Genomic DNA, 7,500 nt, shown 5'->3' with positions numbered 1-7,500 from the left:
CTGGGAGTAACGGTTAACTCTTGCATTAGAGAGTTAGACAGAAAAGGGATGAGAGTTTGCTGCTAGACGGGTGCTACGTGCCCGTCGTAGAGGTGGAGGGATGCAAGCACAGTTCAGAGGAGCAGTGACCATTGAAGTAACGATAGAAAAGAGATAAAGAGGCAACAGTGCGGCGAAGAGACACCTTTGAAGAAATTATACAGAGAAAGTAGAGATTTAAAACACAAATACTGAAATACATACATACATATACATACATACATACATACATACACACACTGTACATACATTAACATACATTTATTCATTCATTCATTCTCTCTCTCTCTCTCTCACACACACACACACACACACACACACACACACAATTTAATGGTTAGTCTCGCCCTCCTTCCTGATTACTTCTTAGTTCCTTGTGTCTCCTCATTTTCGACTTTTCAAACACCTTTTCCATAGCGATTTATTTTGCAGACAAACACCTTACTATTCTCTTCTTAGATACTTATGTTCTTTGAAAATACGCGATGGTTTATATACTACGCTTCTCTAACCCTGCATCATTTATATCCTTACTCCCACTGTAAAGCCCACACCAGCAGAATGAGCCGCCCTCTAGCCATATCGCAGTGAATTCTAGGGCGTTACCTATAAGACCATCTTGTATACACATCATCATCATCATCATCATCATCATCATCATCATCATCATCACCGTCACCATCATCATCATTATCATTGCAGCAACAGCATCATTACAGCAGTCATCATCATCATTATTACATCATCTTCACCATCACCATATCATCATCACCATCACATTATTATCATCATCATCATATTACATCATATCATTATTAAATCAACATCACCACAAACCATCATATCATCACCATCATCATTATTACAGTATCATCAACAATCATCACGACCATAGCATCATCATATTATTATTATCACTATCATATCATTACACCATCATCATCACCATCCTCAAATCACCACCACCATCAACCATATCATCACCATCAATCATCACCATCACCACCACCACCACCACAAACCATCATATCACCACCACCATATCATCACCATCATTATTACAGCATCATCATCATCATCATCATCACCCACCACCACCACCATCAATCATCACCATAATCATTACAGCATCATCACCACCACCACCACCACCATCAATCATCACCATCATCATTACAGCACCACCACCACCATCAATCACCACCACCATATCATCACCATCAATCATCATCATCATCATCACCATCACCAGTACCGCGGAAGTGATTATTTTTGAAGATACAGAGAAATTAAATGACCATTGCAGCACACTTCCCTGACAATAACGCAATCCTATGGCGTGCAAATCATACACCATCTAGCAAGTGAATCTTTTTTTTTAGCAATTTTGAGTTCTAATAATTTCCAAAGACAATATATATGCACTTGTAATTAAAGGACAGCCCGATTATCATAATACTTCATCCATGTCTCTGAATCATATGTGTTGTACTGAGGCACGAACTTTTTTTGGGAGACTGTACATAATGAAATACGAGGTGGAAAGAGTTTTTATTTTTCAAGTTAAAAAAAACGGCGGAATAAAAATGGATATCTACGCCCCCTTTCACAGTCTTTAGTCTTTACTCCTTTACTGCTGATGCTTTATTTAGTTTACTACGCCGCCTCCACCGCCGCCGCCGCCACCACCATCATCCACACCTGTTTTCCCACCTCATCCTTCCACTACACGAATTTAATCAAGTCAGGAATACAGCGAAATAATGAAGGGGTTAATGAAGGCTGGATCTCACCCCTCCAGATCTAGAAGTTTTTTATCTATTCTGAATAAAATCGTCTGAGAGAGAGAGAGAGAGAGAGAGAGAGAGAGAGAGAGAGAGAGAGAGAGAGACGGAAGCAATACCAATGACGTTTAAGATGAAGGGGAAAGCAAAGGGGGGAGTCGATGATGGGTGGGGGTGGAGGGGGATAGAAGGTTGGTGATATATTTGAGTTGGGGGAGGGGAGGGGAGAGGGGAGGGGAAGGGGGAGGGGGGAGAGAGGAGGGGAAGGGGGAGGGGGGAGAGAGGAGGGGAGACGGAGAAAGAGAGAGAGAGAGGCGAGATAAAGGTATAAAAGACAAGTAACATCCCATTCAATCATCACTCCATTCTTGACTACAGGTCCAACAAACCCCCACTATGTTCAAGGTACTAAAACTCCTCACTTTACTACCACACTACAGTCCTTTACTTATACACTACAGTCCTTTACACTTACACAACAGCCTGCCACTTCACACTTCTGCACTTACACTAACTTGGCCCAGATTTTCGTCCTTTTGCAGCTTATTTCACGTAGCTCAGTGGCAGAAAAAGACAATACTACGGCTCTACATCCTTTCCCTAGCACTTCTTCGTGATTAGTACCATGTTCTGGGATTACTCTACTGCTCTTCCTTCGCGTTCATGATGGAGAGATGGTAGATTTGAGCCAGGTTAGAGTGAAAAGGGTATAGTTCTTTGCACTCTCATTAGTCACGTAAGAAACATTTTTATCTATAATTACAACTATCAATAATGTCACTTTACTTAACATCTGTAGGCATCAACATCTTCACTACTGCTTATAACCATCTATATCTATCTATCCATCTATCTATTTATCTACCTATCTATCTATTTACCTATCTAAGCACTTTCAAGCACAGCTATACATATGTATCTTCTTCATCCAGGTGTGTGTGTGTGTGTGTGTGTGTGTGTGTGTGTGTGTGTGTGTAAAGGCCCTTCAATACGAGGGAACACCTGCTGAGAAAAAAAATGGTGTGTGTGTGTGTGTGTGTGTGTGTGTGTAAAGCCCTTTCAGTACGAGGGAACACTTGTTAACTGAGAAAAAAAAATACTGAAGGGGTTGTAAATCAGTCGGTAAATTATTCTTCCAATAAACAATAAAAATAAATAAATAACGTTGTGATGATATTGCAAAAAAGGTGAGGAATACGTCTCTCTCTCCCTCTCTCTCTCTCAAGTGGGTAATGGTGTGAAGATGAGAGAGTGGAAGATGTCAGAGGGTGGAAAGTGGTGGTGGTGGTGGTGAGCAAGAAGAGTAATACACCCATGACACAATTTACTACTCTACCTACTTACAAAACGTACATACCTACTTACAAAACAATATAACACTAACATATCTACTTACAAAATATATGACGCTTTACTTACATATATACTTGCATACCTACTTACAAAACAATATAACACTTAACTAGCATATCTACTTACATATGTAACACTACTTACATACTTATAAAATAGAACACTTTACTAACATATCTTACAAAATATATAATGCTTTACTTACATATATACTACCATACCTACTTACAAAACAATACAGCACTTTACTAACACATCTACTTACAAAATATAACGCTTTTCTTACACCTACTTACAAACCTACTTATAAAACAATACAGCACTTTACTAACACATCTACTTGCAAAATATATAACGCTTTACTTACATATATACTTACTTACAAAACAACACTTTACTAACATCTACTTACAAAATATATGCTTTATTTACATATATACCGTACTTACACACCTTACAAAACTATATAACACTTTACTAACACGTACTTACAAAATACCTATCACTCTACTTACATACCTACTTACAAATCTAAACACTGAAGGCAAGATACATTAATACAACAACTTTTAACATTATATTCTGCATTAACATTTCATTTTTCTTTCTCTTTAATGTATCCATCTAAGCAAAGGCAGGTGGGGGAGACTCACTCGATGTAGCGCTACCAAATGAAGAAGCCACATGGTTCCCTGCACCCCAAGAAACCATCTGCTACGCTGGGTGGTAACCATAACACCAAGAAATGAAGGTGGAAGAGTAACTGGTCATTAGCCTTGAATTAATGCCATAAATGAGGAGCCTAGCCCAGGGCCCCTACGCTCCTGATGTGGCTGTGAAAGACTGAAGGATGAATGGACTCAGGGATATGACTAGTGGATAGGATTTCCGAAGCCAATCACTACTACTACTACTACTACCACCACTACTACCACCACTACTACTACAACTACTACTACTATTACTACAATTACTACTACTACTGCTACTACTACTACAACTCACGTCATTTTTTGGTCAAGTTAGAGTGACAAGAGTATAGCATGTACTTTAAAATCGTTCTCTCTCCCCCTCCCAGGCCGCAATCCTGCTGGTGTGGGCGGGGGTAGTCACAGCCCTCCCCCAGCCCTCAGACCCCTACAAACAGCCCACTTATAAACCTGTAAGTATCTATCTATCTATCTATCTATCTATCTATCTCCCCCCTCTCTCTCTCAGACTCCTACAGCCACTTATAAGATCATGAGTACGGGAAATGTGTGTGTGTGTGTGTGTGTGTGTGTGTGTGTGTGTGTGTGTGTGTGTGTGTGTGTGTGTGTGTGTGTGTGTGTGTGTGTGTGTGTGTGTGTGTGTGTGTGTGTGTGTGTGTGTGTGTGTGTGTGTGTGTGTGTGTGTGTGTGTGTGTGTGTGTGTGTGTGTGTGTGTGTGTGCAAAGATTCAGTTCACTATATGCATGCAACAATCTTCAATCATCACATTTACAATATTCAATCCATCACTCACCCTACCCCTCTCATTACAACTCTAGATCTCTCACTGTCTCATCTATCTATCGGTTTATCTATCTACTTACCTATCTATCTATCCATCTATTCATCCATCCATCCATCCACCCATCCATCCATCCACTCACCCACACACTCAACCGCCTATCCACTCACCCATTGTCACTCACTCACTCTACCTACTTATCTATCTACGTATCTACCCATCTGTTTATCAATTCATCCATCCATCCACCCTTCCATCCATTATCAATCTATCAATTTATCTATATATCTATCAAACAACCAAGGATACAACACACAAAGCTCGATTTTATAACCCCCCCCCCACACACACACACACTCTCTCTCTCTCTCTCTCTCGCTCGCTCACTTTCTCACTCTCTCACATCAGGAGCCGATGCCCTACAACTTCGCGTACGGAGTAAAAGACGACTACGCCGGAAATGACTACGGCCACAACGAAAATTCGGATGGTAGTACCGTAAGAGGGTCCTACAATGTTGTTCTGCCCGACGGACGCATCCAGACGGTGAGTGGACGGCTAGAGTGACCATCATCATCATCATCGTCATCACCACCATCAACATCAGCATCATCTCTATTAATATCACTATTTTCATAACTCATATTCATTAATAACATCAGTATCTTCAACTATCATCATCATCACCACCATCATCATCATCATCATCTCTAGCAAGATCACTATTTTTGTAATCGTCGTATTCATTAATAACATCACTATCTACAACTATCATCACCATCATCATCATCTTCATTTCCATCACAGTTATATTCACCAATACCATCATCATCATCTACAATTAACATCATCATATCATCATCATCACCATTACATTCACCAATACCATCGTCATCATCATCATCATCACCGTTATATTCACCCATACCATCATCATCATCATCATCACCATCATCATCAACGGAGAGGGTGGAGCTAGTGCCCACTGTCCAAACCTTTAAGGTGTTTCATACGATACTGTTAATCTATGATCTCTACATATGACAGTTTTAATATCTATGTATCTATCATCCTATCTATTAATATATATGTATCTATCTATCTATCTATTATCGCTACTACGAAGGGCAATTATCTCCTATATTTTCTTAAGATATACTGTGCTCTTGGTCACTTACGAAGGAACGCCTATGGTCTAATCACTTCCAGTGCACCTGCCCAGTATGATTACACCTGACACGTATACCTTTAATCACTCGAATGCTTTCTCTCTCTCTCTCTCTCTCTCTCTCTCTCTCTCTCTCTCTCGTCAAATCAAGGCAATGTTCCTTCAAAGTTTGTACCAGATCTTAAGAAATAGTGGGATTCTTATGCTCTGACCTCTCCAAATGCCTTGTTAAATGTGTGATCTCGCGTCCGCCCACCAGGTAACCTACACCGCTGACCACTACGGCGGGTACCAAGCCCAGGTGAGCTACAAAGGTGAGGCCCAGTACCCGCACGAATATGGTCCACCTGTTACCTTCAAACCCCAATACCAGCCCTCCTACCAGCCACCTCAGACCTCATACCACTGATACCAGGCCTTATACTACGAGCTCAACCTTCATACCACTGATACCAGACCTCATACTACGATACCAGTTCTCATACCAGCCACCCCAGCCCTCATACCACTGATACCAGGCCTTATACCACGAATTCAGCCCTTATACCAGCCACTCAAGCCTTCATACCACTGATACCAGACCTTATGCCACGAGTTCTGCCCTTATACCAGCCACCCCAGCCCTCATACCACTGATACCAGACCCTATACCACGAGTTCAGCCCTTATACCAGCCATTCAAGCCTTCATACCACTGATACCAGCCCTTAGATTATGACACCAGCCCTCATACCAGTAACTCAAACCTTCACACTACTAATACCATCACTTACACCAGCCGCCATAGCCCTGATACCACTTATACCAGCCCTTAGATTATCACACCAGCACTCATACCACTAATACCAGCCTTTAGGGAACATCACCACCCTCATACAACTGATAGCATCCCCAATACCAGTACCCGCCCTAATACCAATACCAGAGCCCACAGTTATCATACATATCCCTTCATACCAGGCACCCAAGCCCCCCATACCACCCTATACCACGCAATACCCACCTCATCACACCACCCTTGAACCACACCTTACCTTCACAACACCACTCCATTCACACCACCCCATTTCTCACCATCACACCACTAATACCACCTCATTTCCCACATCATCACACCACCCCATTTCTCACCATCACGCCACTAATACCACCTCATTTCCCACATCATCACACCACCTACATCACCCTAATACCACCCCATCACACCACCTACATCACCCCAATAACACCCCATCACACCACCTACATCACCCCAATAACACCCCATCACACCACCTACATCACCCCAATAACACCCCATCACACCACCTACATCACCCCAATACCACCCCATCACACCACCTCAACCCACCCATTGCCCACACCATCACACCACTCATACCACCCCACTGCCCACAACATCACACCACCTATACCACTCTAATACCTGCCCAGCCCTACTCAGGACGAAGAGGAATGTATTGCCCTAGTCAATGTTAATATGTTGTATAGAATGCAATAAAGAAAAAAAACAAGTAAATTGATTTTGTCTCCCCTTCTTATGTCCACCACAATCCGTTTTCTATGACGTATATTAATAGTTTATCGTAATATAGTTGGTTGCGATAGACTTACAATTAGATAGATAGATAGACAGACAGATAGATAGATGGACTGATAGACTGA

At 41.7% G+C, this 7,500-nt stretch overlaps 1 pseudogene; it reads left to right on the top strand.

Annotated features, from left to right (window-relative positions):
- Positions 1-5,081: 5,081 nt before the first annotated feature.
- LOC145407133 (uncharacterized) overlaps positions 5,082-7,500 on the top strand; it is a 23,888-nt pseudogene continuing 21,469 nt past the window's right edge.

Source organism: Coenobita brevimanus, chromosome 72 (assembly GCF_032717465.1).
Source record: "Coenobita brevimanus isolate Jiangsu-jjx chromosome 72, ASM3271746v2, whole genome shotgun sequence".
Taxonomy (NCBI): Eukaryota; Metazoa; Arthropoda; class Malacostraca; order Decapoda; family Coenobitidae; genus Coenobita; species Coenobita brevimanus.
The sequence above is the reverse complement of the archived record's forward strand: the minus strand, read 5'-3'. Positions and strand labels throughout refer to the sequence as shown.